Below are 14,522 nucleotides of genomic sequence, written 5' to 3' on the forward strand. Positions count from 1 at the left end.
CTAAGGCAAGAATTATAAAAGAATTATGAAATAAACGATAAGACGATAAATAAGAATTAACAAAAGGCATCACTTCTTCGATTCTGAATCACCTTATACGTATAATAGATGCGTACAGTGTACATCTTGCGTACACACACGTATTACAAACATAGACAAACATACATACACACGTAGACGTACAAAGTGAATGAAAGACAAGCCGGACACAGATACGGAAGGAAGGAGCTTAATTAAATACCAGATTTTTCTATCTCTGGTCTGTCGGGTTAAGTTCTAATCGCTCGCTGCTCCCCTCTAATCAACGTGGATCGTGCTCCTTCCCCTTATTCCTTCTCCATGGAACGTCCTCCGCCGTTTGTTTCCCATCCAAACAACGCTCCTCCTTCGTTTCCTTCACGGGAACACCGTGCACAAGCGTAGCTATCGGTCTTTCTCTACGATTCCCGCTACTACTCCCACAGGGAGACCGAGAAACCAGGGAACGAAACAATCCGTGAACAAGCTACTACACGTAGCTTCCCGATGTATCTTGACGATTAGATTCAGGCGAACGGTAGCGGCTGAATTTGTAGCGGATAAACGGGACGCGATGCCGGACTCGAGGAAACAGGAAGAAAAGAGACGACTTAATTAAGAGACGAATCTCTCTTCGTTTCCCGTTCTAACTTCTACTCGATAGACAAAGTACAGATGGCAAGAGGAGACAAATGTACTGGCTAACAAGTCGAAAATCCAAACTAAGCATAGAAAACAAACTAAAAATATATAAAATGGTCATAAAACCAATCTGGACATACGGAATAGCACTATGGGGAACAGCAGCAATGAGCCATATAACCAAAATAGAGGCAATGCAATCTGAAATACTCAGAACAATAGCAAACGCGCGATGGTACGTTAGAAACGAGGACATTCGGAAAGACCTGCGAATACCAACGATCAAGGAAGAGATTAACAGAAGTGCAAGAAGGTACAGAGAAAGAATAGCAACGCAGCCGAACCGGCTGGCAGCGGAAACGGTCGGTGCATCAAACATAAAAAGAAGATTAAAAAGGAAACACCCAACAGATCTCACAAAGAACGTAACCTAACATACAAACACTCACCACACTAAACAAATAAATCAATCAAATTCGAAGATGGTATCCCACTGGGGGTAGCCATCCACATGCTATATTGCTATATCACTAAGCTATAATATTTTACCAAATGTCCTACTGGACAAATTGTAAAATGTAAATAAATAAATAATAAAAAAAAAAAACTTCTACTCATCTTATTTTCGCCTGTTTCACTATAGTATTAGTTTTTTCAGTTACTGGTTTCCTGATTTTCTATTTGCTTTCTTGCTCGCCTGTTTCCCCTCTCTTGTTGCATGTTTCTCCTTTTGCGCCAGATAGTTTCGGCGGATCTGATGTTTCGCGTTTGCGGATGTTGCCAGCTGCTTGCGGGAGATTTGATGGATTCGACGATCGATGCGGCGAAGTTTGTTTGGTCTCTTTGATTGTTTGCAGAGTTGTTTCATTCGGATGATGGGCTTTGGATTTCTCACGATTAATTTGACCGTGTGACTCGATACGTTTCTTGGAACCATGATGACCACTATTAGCGAAATTAAATAGAAACGAAGAATTTAATAGATCTCGACGTTCTAGGTACTGTATGTAGGTGTAGGCTATAGCAGTTTATAGAAATCTATAAATATTATTCGGCAATTTATAAATCTCTGAATATTATACGATAGATTAGAGTCGTATATATCTGTAACAGTTTTTAAAAATCGACCAACACAGTGCTCCCTGTTTAAGATAACAAAAATACTCCAGAATTACAAACGATAGAAATCGATCTATGGATGTGAAATGAAATGCATGAAAATTGCGTGTTTTTTAACATTCTCAAGAGCTGACTTCAGACAAAAATCCTCGAAATTCTGAATAATTGCAACCAACAGATACACGGAATATTCGTCGACTAACATTCACCGAGCTGCGATACAACTTGCTTTTATTTCGGCGAATGCGTCTACCGATCGTTCGCAACGTAGCTAAAAAGCGTCTTTCCGGATTTTCGTTTCGCCGAGAGTCTAGTTCTTCCACGGCAATTTCACATAGAATCGGAGCGAACAAGTACGGAAGCAAAGCTGCGACGGCGAGAGGGCGACAGACGCAAGAGAAAATCTGCAAACGGTGAAACAAGAATTTCCTGGTGCTCCGGATCTTTGCGATACCTAAAAAGCTAATATAAGTCGCGGCAGATAAACGCGACGCACTATCTCGTCGTCACGGAGAACGGTCTAAAAGGAACGACAAGAGAAAGGATCAAGGGAAGAGAAAAACAAGGGCCGGAAAGAAATGTGTTCGCGCGAGCGAGATGAAGGCCGGCGACAGAGGGGAAAGAAAGACGGAAAGTCGAGTCTCTTGAACAGAGGACGAGTTAAGAAAGGGAAGGTAAAAAAGAAAAACGATAGAGAAAGATGGACAAAAAGGAGAGAGGCGGGATCGTCGAGACCACTTGGACCTTTTGTCCCCGAACGCGCGAGATATCTCTCTTTATCCGGATTAAGAGGCGAAAGGGGTCAAGACTTCGGGATTAATAATTTGTCCGAGGCCAGTGATCGCTCGGACGTATCTGAAAGACGGCTCGTGTCGTTCTGTCACGCCATGTTCCTTCTTTTCCCCTTTGCCCCGTTCCTTTGTCGTGTTAGTTGCTCGCCGTGCATTTTGTCAAGCGATGGACCGGACGAGCAACGTCGAAAATCGCCAACCAGAATCGGTACCAACCGGCGACGAGGGCCAAGAAAGGAAAAAAGGAACAAGTAGCGACGAGAACCGGGGACCAAGGAAAGAAAAGAAAGAAAAAAAAAGAAAAAAGAAAAGACTAAGTAGCGAAAGACGAACACGGTAGAAGCGATGGAAGCAGAAGAGGAAGAAGAGGGAGAAAGATAGGTAAGAAAAGGGAGGAAGATACAGCCGTAGGCAGAAATACGACGAGGCGGAGCAGATAAACGACGTATCGAGCACGCCTGTTGAGAGAGCGTTTTCGTTCGATAAACAGAATAATTTGATGTCGTGGTCGTCGGCGCGATTGATAAAACCGGACCGCGTCGATGGAAACGCGGTCCAGAGAGCCTCCGACCAGTGTTTGCCCCGAGATAATACACGCTCGTTGCGCCGATACCGGCTCGCCGATAATTTATAAGCACGAGCGCGCGCGCGGGCCCCATCCGCGACGCGGCTAACGGTGTCGCGGGGCGGAACCGTGTCTTTTCGATGGGAATGCGCTAAGGTTGTGACGTTAAGAGAGCTTCTTGTTGAGTGAGAAATATCCGGAAGGAAGTGATGTAGCTGTAAATTGGGCCGTGGTTGATTTAACGCTAAACCTACCGACACTTGGTTTTTTTTTTTTTTTTTATTTGTTTATTTACATTTTACAATTTGTCCAGTAGGACATTTGGTAAAATATTATAGCTTAGTGATATAGCAATATAGCATGTGGATGGCTACCCCCAGTGGGATACCATCTTCGAATCACTTAGTGTATATCTATTCTTAGTGTATATTATTCTTAGTGTATATTAAAGAAGTAATTGTTTTTATGATTTAACTTAGATAATGGTTAATCTGTAAGTAAATGTATATAAAATGAACTTTCATAAAATTTCGTCCAAATTTACTTTTGTTTAATTTCGATTATAGACTTAAATAGAATTGCACGTTTATTTATATAGAGATATATCTTATTCAACTTCGCTGCATTTTTTACAAATTATTTTATTATCAAATGTACGTTTGCCGAATACATATTTCCCGCTTCTTAAACGAATTTTCCTAATTTTGTAATCTTTGCAATCTTTACTTGACAAGTTTTGGTAGTAACGAATCTGTGAATTTATTAATAGTTTTATTGCATGGTTTTTTCTCGCGATTTTTTATGCAAAAGTAATGCATGCACCAGGTTTATAGCAATTTTGTGAATTCTCTGTAAATTGGCCCCATACTGTAGATGCCATTGCAAGTTTATTGGTTCCGCAGGCTGGAAAGACACTACCCGCTAGACCTAAACGATAGATTCAACTAATTATTTCAATTAAGTAATATTTACTTATTTATAATACTTACGTACAAATTATACTCATCTATAACAAGTATTAACTTATTATAAATAATTGGCCATGTTACTGCGCCACGCCAGAAAAATTACTGAAAATTCTCAACGCGAGAATTGATCGTAATTTTAATAAATATTAAAAAAGAAAAAAAAGTTTATTGGTTCGTAAACGTTGGCTTCTTTCGCTTTTCTTATCAAATTGTATAAATTAAGTAACATCTACTTATTTACAATACTTACGTACAAATTATACTCACCTATAACAAGTATTAACTTATTATAAATAATTGGCCATGTTACTGCGCCACGCCAGAAAAATTACTGAAAATTCTCAACGCGAGAATTGATTGTAATTTTAATAAATAATAAAAAAAAAATTGTATAAATCTCATAATTTCAACAAAGTCATTCCTGCTCATTGTTTTTGAAAAAAACGCAGGTCTCCAAATTTTATTCCACAAATATGAGGCATCTAAATTTTTTGCCTGATATACATCGCGGGAATATAACAGAGCAATAAATGTATCTTGTTTTGTTGCATCTAGCTCCTTTTTAGTCCCCAATACTCTAAATGTTTCTTTTTCCGTACATTTTATTATATGATCTATTATACGGTGATCAATGATAAGATAAAATGCCGTGTTTACTTATCCTTTCATTATATGTCGTTTAGCACATCCCTAAAAATATTATGAACCGATGTCCTGCCAGGTTTGGGACTTGCATCTATTTCTTTTCAAACTGTTCCATCGGGCCCAGTTTCACTCTCTGCTGTCAACGATAATTTTTTGCCCTTACGTAAACGCTTATTTATAATATTCAACTCTGGTTCGGTTGCAAATAGCATTTCATGTGTTTCCATGCTGTTTTCAGTTGCTGAAGTTTTTTGTTCATCGCACACTGAACAGTCTTCTTCTATGTCTGTCATTTTTTTTTTGAAAAGTCTTGACATTTCTAGGGTAAATATTTATCACAGAATAATACCATGTACGGAATACAAAATTATTGTCAAATTTGATACACACGATGATGGTACCCCGCTGGGGGTAGCCACCCACATGTTATATTAGTATTTTACCAAATGTATAATATTTTACCAAATGTCCTACTGGACAAATTGTAAAATTTGAATAAATAAATAAAAGAAAAATTTGATATGCTTTACTTTTCCTTTCATAACCATTTTACACAAAACGCCCTGAAATGCTTTCTGTCTGAATTTTAGAGATGACAAGTTTAGATGTCAACTGATTGACTAACGAACTGAGATTCTAATCGAAAGGGCAATAGGAAATAAGAATATGGTCTGTGACGGCGATATTTGTACGAAAATATTGATGAGTATTTGCCATTCTCCATCAACGGTTACTCGAAGGTGGAGTTGGGAAAAATCCGCTTTTCCCATGTTTTATCGCAATGAGCAATAACCCTAAGAAACTTCTCGAGGTTTAAAATGTTTGTAACAATGGACCGTAAAGACAATGCTAAATTTTATGGCAGTTCCTTAGGATTATTATGGGCCTGAATCGATATATCTTGACAAGTGATAGTCATCTTGATCGAGAGATGGATTATGGTTTATGACAAGGTTACGGGCGTAACAGCTGTTATTATTTATTATTACTAATTTTCTTTGTCATCTGATCTTGAGATAGCCTTTTCTTTGTACCGATTGCAGTTACTTCAAGAGTTTTACCATTTTTTTTTTTTTTTTAGAAAAGAAACAAGCAAAGAAAAAGTAAATATCAAAAAATATATTGTATGCATGTTTTAGGAAAGATCAGAAATTATAAAGCGATATGATAACGTTTAAATATAGCTAACACTTTGACTGCCACGATGGTCATTGGTAACCGGAGCGCTTGAACTTCTTACAATTGTAAAAATTATAGCATTTTCAATATAACCGATAAATAGAAGATACATTGAAATAAAAAGTGCCCCATTGAACAATTAAACATTTTTATTGGAATATCAATAAAAAAAATGAGAACAAATCTTGCATCTAACGGTGCACTGTGTTTGCATCCATATCTTTGAGGGGTAATCTACGAATATTATTATAAACACGGCTTAGAAAATCGTGAATGCTGTTTTATAATCATATTATAATCACATTATAATCATATAATTGAAGTTAGAAGTGTGCACATACCTTACTATTATATATAGAATAAGCAAATACTGTTTACTAATATCTTTTACACGTTTCGACAATATATTCTGCACGTTTTGCTTACGACGATATAACGAATGCGGATGGTTTGTTGAAATAAACGAAGCCTTGTTATAATATGTCGCTATCAACTGTTTGCAAGGCGCCACGGTGGTCACCCGTGACCGCCAATAAGATAAACGGTCCATTGGGAAAGAATGTTGCCTTACATCATCGATTTATTATTATTTTGCCATTATATGCTTTGGATAATAAAAATACTCCCGTGGCGTCTTGAGCAAAAAATGTGTTTTCGGCGTGGCAGTAAGGTTTTTTTTTATTTAGTTGTTTACATTCACAATTTGTCCCAATTTGGACATTTGGTAGAATTTTTTGGCTGGATGGCGGTCAAAGTGTTAAATTTGCGTAGAGGTTCAAAAACGGCCAATTTGACCAGCGCTGGTAGGTTTAGTGTTGACAAAACTTAGTTTTATTTGATAAAACTGAATTAAGGAAAACTCGAGCAACTTTGTCTTTTGAGTTTAGCTTTCGTGGAGATAAAAATAATAAGAGAATAGGTACAATAGAAGCAGGTATCAATGAAGAATTTGGCTAAATACGGCTGGTTGATGCAAAAATGTAAACATTAACTTAAATTGTTTCTATTTGTTACTTAATAATCTGTACATATTGTAGTGATGTATAATGAATAAAACTGAAATGCAGATAATATTGGTGGTAGTTTGATTAAACTTTATGGTACCTTCTTGGAAGTTAAAGTACGAATCGACCTTACCGTGGAAATGTAACATTGAGTGGAGTATGAAAAGGAAAGAGTAAATTTACTATCATTAGAGAATGAGTCATTGCTTAGTCAATGCTTAATAAACGCTTGATCGATGATGTTTCTAGTATCTTGGCCAAAGGGTGTATTTGTAGCTTAGAGTTTGTCGTTTTGAGTCAATTCCAAGTGATGAAAATAACTCCTGTCAAATTAATTCATTTGGCGTTTAATTAACGCGATTCTAACGCACTGCAATATTTCTATAATTAAAATTGACTAAATATAAAGGGAATTTAACACGAAATAAGCGAGACTTCGTGTATGTATGTTCTAAATAAAGCTTCAAGCAAATTGGTATGTTACACCTAATGATATTCTTAATAATTATGTTCTTTAGCATACTATATAAGAATGATATACAGGGTGGTTGGTAACTGGTGGTACAAGCGGAAAGGGGTGGTTCTACGCGAAAAAAGAAGTCGAAAATATAGAATAAAAATTTTTTTTTCTTTTTTTTTTAAATCTTTCCATCGAGACAACGGTCTACAGGGAGATCCGTTATAACGTACCGCATGCGTACCGAGCGAAAATTCGAAGTCGATTTTCTCGAAAACAAAGCCTCAAACGAAAAATTTTTATTCTATATTTTCGACTTCTTTTTTCGCGTAGAATCACCCCCTTTCCGTTTGTACCACCAGTTACCAACCACCCTGTATATAAATTTAAGCTTCCTGGAATCTGTAAACCACATTTTAACTCATTAACAAAAGAATATTCCACGATTAGGAAAAAAGAACAAAATTGTAAAATCTAAAGAAGAAATAGTAATAGAAAATAAGAGTTAAAAATAAATTGTTCTCAAATAAATAACAATAAATATTCTTTAACATACTATATAAAAATAATATATATAAATCTAAGCTTCCACGAATCTGTTAACCATATTTCAACTCATTAACAAAAGAATATCCCACGATTAGGGAAAAAGAACAAAATTGTAAAATCTAAAGAAGAAATAGTAACAGAAAATAAGAATTAAAAATAAATTGTTCTCAAATAAATAACAATAAATATTCTTTAACATATTATATAAAAATAATATATATAAATCTAAGCTTCCACGAATCTGTTAACCATATTTCAACTCATTAACAAAAGAATATTCCACGATAAGGAAAAAAGAACAAAATTGTCAAATCTAAAGAAGAAATGGTAACAGAAAATAAGAATTAAAAATAAATTGTTCTCAAATAAATAACAATAAATATTCTTTAACATATTATATAAAAATAATATATATAAATCTAAGCTTCCACGAATCTGTTAACCATATTTCAACTCATTAACAAAAGAATATCCCACGATTAGGAAAAAAGAACAAAATTGTGAAATCTAAAGAAGAAATAGTAACAGAAAATAAGAATTAAAAATAAATTATTCTCAAATAAGTAACAATAAATATTCTTTAACATACTATATAAAAATAATATATATAAATCTAAGCTTCCTGGAATCTGTTAACCATATTTCAACTCATTAACAAAAGAATATCCCACGATTAGGAAAAAAGAACAAAATTGTGAAATCTAAAGAAGAAATAGTAACAGAAAATAAGAATTAAAAATAAATTGTTCTCAAATAAATAACAATAAATATTCTTTAACATATTATATAAAAATAATATATATAAATCTAAGCTTTCACGAATCTGTTAACCATATTTCAACTCATTAACAAAAGAATATCCCACGATTAGGAAAAAAGAACAAAATTGTGAAATCTAAAGAAGAAATAGTAACAGAAAATAAGAATTAAAAATAAATTGTTCTCAAATAAGTAACAATAAATATTCTTTAACATATTATATAAAAATAATATATATAAATCTAAGCTTCCACGAATCTGTTAACCATATATCAACTCATTAACAAAAGAATATCCCACGATTAGGAAAAAAAAAACAAAATTGTCAAATCTAAAGAACAACCAGTAACAGAAAAAAAGAATTAAAAATAATAAATTAAAGAATTAAGCAAATCCATCGAACTCGCTTTCACAATTGCAATGTTACGATATATTATAACACGTTAATAGAGTTTCCTGAAATACAACAATTCAACCGTGCAAAATGCATTCGATGTAATGCACAAGTAGCAATGCAAGAGTCTCATGACGAGAAACACGCGTTTTATAAGAAGACATATGAACGACGTAGCTCTAACGTGGCTGCGTTCCAAAAGCGTCAGGCATATTCGCAATTTGTCACACGCAAGGGTTTCGATGGAATAAGAATAACAGAGTGGAATAACATACTATAGGAAGCGCGGCTAAATAAATTCGACGATTTCACGTCGTTGCTCAAGATCGTTTCTCTTTTCTGTTTCAGTTTCTCAAAGTCATCGATGACGTGTTTAGAAAAGGCAGATGGAAGAGCCAAACGGCCTATAACAATACATACAATGTCTAAAACGACGTGCTCGAAGGCGCAAACACGTCAATTATATTGATTTCACAGTTTCGAAACGAGACACGAGGATACGCCGATTAACGCCGAACGTTTGCATTTAAATTATCATTGCAAACAGCTTTTTCGTGCAGAATTTAATCCGGACGTTTGATTGTTACGAGTTATTAAATATCGCTATCTCGTATAATCTTTTTTATCAATTTACAAGAAAATAGCTAGACGTTTTTCTTCTTTTTTCTTTTTTTCTCGTTCGAAAAACGGGATAACATGGATATAAATTGGGGATTAAAATAAATTCTAATTTTAATTAGGCAATATTTTTGTCTGTGTTTTTGCGAAGATTTGATTGCCTCTAAAAATAACAGCAATATTTACGAATAAGTGGTAGCTTTTTAAGTAGTTGCCGGAAAGTTATACGATTTTAATGGGTCGTAAAATTCCTATGAAAGAATCGTAACAACTTTTTCAATGTACAAACACACATATAGCCGGGGATATTAAATTGATTTTTCACCAATGAACCTCGTTACTGTGCCGAGAATATTGCGATAAAAAATTTCGAAATTCAACTGTAAAACGCTTCGTGCTTAAATTGTTCTGGACAAGCTGCAAATCAATATAATTTCAGTTCAAATATTTTTTAATGTTTACTGCCCCAAGTAAAAACCATTCACTGGAAAACAGTAATTTCTACAAATATATTGAGCTGGCAACTAAGTGATTGCGGGATTTGTCAATACCGCCTAATGACAAAATCCGCAATCACTTAGTTGCCAACCCAATATTCTATAATATTTATGTATATCAGTGTGTACTAAATGCAAGTACTTACACCGGCTATTATAAAAATATTCTTAAACACATTTTGCTATATAGGCTATTTTTTAATTTTTTAGATTTAATCCAGGACGAAGAACAAGCACTTTGCAAAGCGTCTTGCCCTACTGTGGTCGTTTCTTTTTAAGAGCCTTTGGAAGCTTCCAAGAACCCGAGGAATATTTGCAAATGGAGTGCTCAGGTTCTAGTTTGCGGTCAGTACGCTCATATTTTTGCGACCGTGATTCTTGCAAATCACAAACGAAAGTCTGCTTGTCTTGGTGGTATCTGTTGATGTTAAACTTTTGTGGGACAGCCGTCCATTACGGTGATAACGTTGCAGCCATCAGCTCTGCTCGCCTCTGCTTCTTATCTTGGGAAGAAGAAACTGCTTTTAATCTTCAAACGGATCTCTTCTTAACCTTTCGCAACTAGATTTTCCCTTTGTTCCGAGATAAAACTTCCGGTTCATCGGAGACTTTCGTCTCTTCTTACACAAGAGGATTAACGATCGACATATAGCAATTAGCGATCGTTCTAAATAAATTCACCGGCGATCGTTCGTAAGACGAAACGCGTTCAAACTTTCGTCTTCCAATTATTCTCGAAAAATTCGCGACAATGTGTCAAAGATCGAAACGTCGCGCAACAGTCGTCGAAAAGTCCAAACGTCACATGTTAATTCAAGAAAAGGTCAAGAACTGTAATGGAATTTTCCAAATATGAAGACACCGCGCAACGATAGTCTAAGATTCGACAATCGTAAAAAAAAAAAATAAAAAAGAAGAAAAAAATCAAAATCCTTCGCAACACTACACCACCTATGCAGAAAAAAAAATCCACCGATTAGAGACCGTAACGTACGTTTCGCTTTGGAAATCTTCCGAGGCACGGAGCACGGTAGTCGGCCGTAATCTGCCCGTAAACGGTTTAAGTACGCTAATTCTCCGTACCTTGAGAAAACATCTCTCCGACGAAGGCTCTTAGAAACGCTCGTTAGGCTTGCCTTGTAAGCCACGCGATTGCTATACCCGTGACGCCTATACGAGGATATCCGAGAGGCATTCTGCCGTGCGGTCCGCCGTTGCTTCGATCTGCAGATTCTGTAACACGTAACACGTGAGAATCGAAAGTCGCCACCGAGAATATCGCAACGGACGAAACGATCGAATACGGATACGTATACACGAAGCAAAGGCGATTCGAACACGCGTCTAATACCGATTATACCACGTTTACACGAGCGTCTTCCGTTTCGACGCCGGCGCAACAAATAGACCAACGCTGGGTTTAGCATGATCGTTAAGGGGGCGAAGCGTGTTTCTCACGGGCGGACGCGCGAACGAACCGTCTACTCGCGTGAATTTAATCGGATCGTCGAGAACGCCGATCCGACCGGATGCTCCGTATCAATCGGCTTGCGTGAACATCGCTGCAAACTGCCGCTAATGAAATCGCGTTGGATTCGAAGGTGATTTCGCTTTCTGCAGGGCCACGATATTCGGCACTCGTTGTGCTGCTTTGTCGCAGGGGTCTTTCTTTTCTTAATTTTTCATTGGAGCAACTTTCTCTTTCGTTATTTTTGTCTATTTTTTTTTGTTTGCTTGGGGCAATAGAAATTTTGGGATTCGTCGTGCAGATGTAATTTATTATTTCATGTTTATAGCGCATTTTATGCCGTTCGTGTCTTATAATGTGAAATACTAGATGAAGTACATGTTGTAGTTTGTTAAGAATTAAATTAATCAATCGATTAATAAATTAATCGATCGGATCGAATTAGTTCTTACTTGAATGGATTAGTATTAATTAGGATAAGCAGTGAGAAGGTTATATGACTCGTAAACTATACAATTTTGTGTATTTTAGGTAATTTAATTTTTTTTTTTTGTTATAACCAACATTCTGATCGACTACAAATTTCCTTTTGCTGCAAAAAAATTTTTTGGAAATCCTGCTGCTATTTTTCTATCTCTTAACGTTTTTTTTATTACTCTCGTTCAGACGATAGCCACGAGTCTACAGATTAAGAATTTCTTAGCAATTTGCGTTTCAGATAATTACGATATCTGATCAGATCAGGTCTGCTAGCCGGATGGATATTATTTTATCTTTTACTCTCCTCACAGTGATCCTATTTCGCCACAGACAAATATTTTTATTTACTAAAAAAATGTTGTATTACAAATAACTTGGAATGAAAGAGTCTTTTTTTATATAGGATTTGCAAATAAGATTTTTTCATGGGACGACGCCTCAAGGAATTTGATATTTTCGTTCAAACAGTTGAGCATTATATCCTATGTTTCCTAAAGATATCCACAAGTGTAGCAAAAATAAACAGCTGCTGGAACAACATGGAGCAGACAAATGGTGGTAACTGAGTGCCGAAATTCACGCTAACGAAAAAAGGGGACACGTGTTTTAATTAACGAGGCCTCAATAAACTGTGAATAAATTTTTCCTGGCGTTCTACGTTTTTAGAAACGCAACCGTACTAATGGACGCATTCGTCATCCGAGGATAAAGCTGTTAAGTCGAAGAGCAAACACATAAGACTGACGAAATTACAATTCGCCATTGTCCGATCAATTACGAACGTAATGCCATAGGCGGAGGAAATATAAAGCTCATGTTATTTCGAACGATCGTGTTCCAAGAAAAACTTATCGATCGTGCTAATAACCGCGTTAAAATCGACCTTAGATCCAACAGTCTAAAAAAAGAACAATTCCTTAAAGCTGGGAAAAGAAGTTAAAGTAAATAAAGGCTAAAAGAGAACCGAAGAATCTGAATACGAAATAAAACACTAACGAAGTGTTTCGAAAAATAAAAGCGAGTCGGGATAGAGAGGTCAACGAATAATTTTACACTCGGTACAAACAGCCGCGCGATGCCAGAGAATCGGAACTAATCTGTGCACGGTTTTATCATCGTGGCGTGGAACGCTCTCTAAAAACCTAGTCGAAAAACCACACGTTATATCCATGGTAATACCGCTGAATACTCGGGGAATTTTGTACCCAGCTCTCTTACTCTCTTCCTCTTTCTTCGTACTTTCTCACCTGCCTACACGGCAGAGTACACGGCGGTATCCTTAGCAGGGACCATTGTGTATACGCATCGTGTATTCACAGCTCCACGAGACAAAAGAGACTACCTCCTTACGTGGTTCGGGAACGACTGGCCCGGGTGAGAGATGAGACTACGTAGTAGTCAAGCGCGGATTCGTAACTCGCCACCCGATTGGTCGGAGCCGCGCGCTCATTGGTCGATTCTCCCGGCGTTTCGACGGCTACTCCACGCGGACTGTATCCTCTATCCTCGTTCCACTCGTTACGAACAGATCGTCGTTTTCGTCCCGCTTATACGATAACCATGTTCCTTCTCTGTTTCTCTATCGACGGGATATTCAAACGTCATCGTTGCACTCGTGACAGATACGATAGCAACCACGGCCGGCTGTTCTCGAGTCTCTCATTCTCCTTCTCGCAGTCTTTCCTTGCCTCTCGGCTCTTCAATCCTTCTTTCTCTTTCACCCTACTCACCCTTCTCCATCAACGTATCTCTGTTCATCGTTTGGTCGCTTTCTCTCTGTCCCGCGAAAACAGTCTCTCAGCAGCAAAGCAGCGAGATCCCCCGGACGAGATATGAATTCACGTTCCTCCTTTTATATTCCACGCTCGCCTGCCCTCCATTTTGCTTGCTCGAGTCCCTTGTCTGCCTCGCCGATCTGCGACTACCGTATGTGTCGGCTGCACGGCTATCTCACAGGCTTCTCTTCTCTCCTTTTTTCCCCTCTCTTTCTCGCTCTCGTCCGATCTTCTCCCGCTATATACGCGTATGATCGTGTTGTTCCGACGTCGTCGTAGTCGTCTTCGTCGTCTTTTCCGTTGTCTTCGTCGCCGCTGCCATCGTCGTCTCGTCGTCGTCAAGCTCTCTTGGTCGCCGACGTGTCTTCGTGCTGCTCCGTACGATAGACGCGTATATACCTACTACGAGTAAGTACGTACATGCTGGCACGTATACAATGGTGTGCAAGCGTACATATACACGAATGACATACTGAAATATCTATGTGCTCGTACAAAACGTGGTCAACTGTGGAAAAAGATACAGGGAATAGGACCGTGCAGTGTTTGCCCTATATGTAACGCAAGAAAGACAGAGATAGCGTTATACGAAGG

General features: G+C 37.3%; 1 long non-coding RNA gene across 1 annotated transcript; it reads right to left on the reverse strand.

Moving 5' to 3' along the window:
* Positions 1-9,741: 9,741 nt before the first annotated feature.
* On the reverse strand, positions 9,742-13,510 carry LOC126875535 (uncharacterized). The gene is made up of 2 exons (XR_007693537.1): positions 13,401-13,510; positions 9,742-11,438 (listed from the first exon to the last, which is right to left on the reverse strand). It is a non-coding gene; the product is annotated as an uncharacterized LOC126875535 (long non-coding RNA).
* Positions 13,511-14,522: the final 1,012 nt, after the last annotated feature.

Source organism: Bombus huntii, chromosome 2 (genome assembly GCF_024542735.1).
Source record: "Bombus huntii isolate Logan2020A chromosome 2, iyBomHunt1.1, whole genome shotgun sequence".
Classification (NCBI taxonomy): Eukaryota; Metazoa; Arthropoda; class Insecta; order Hymenoptera; family Apidae; genus Bombus; species Bombus huntii.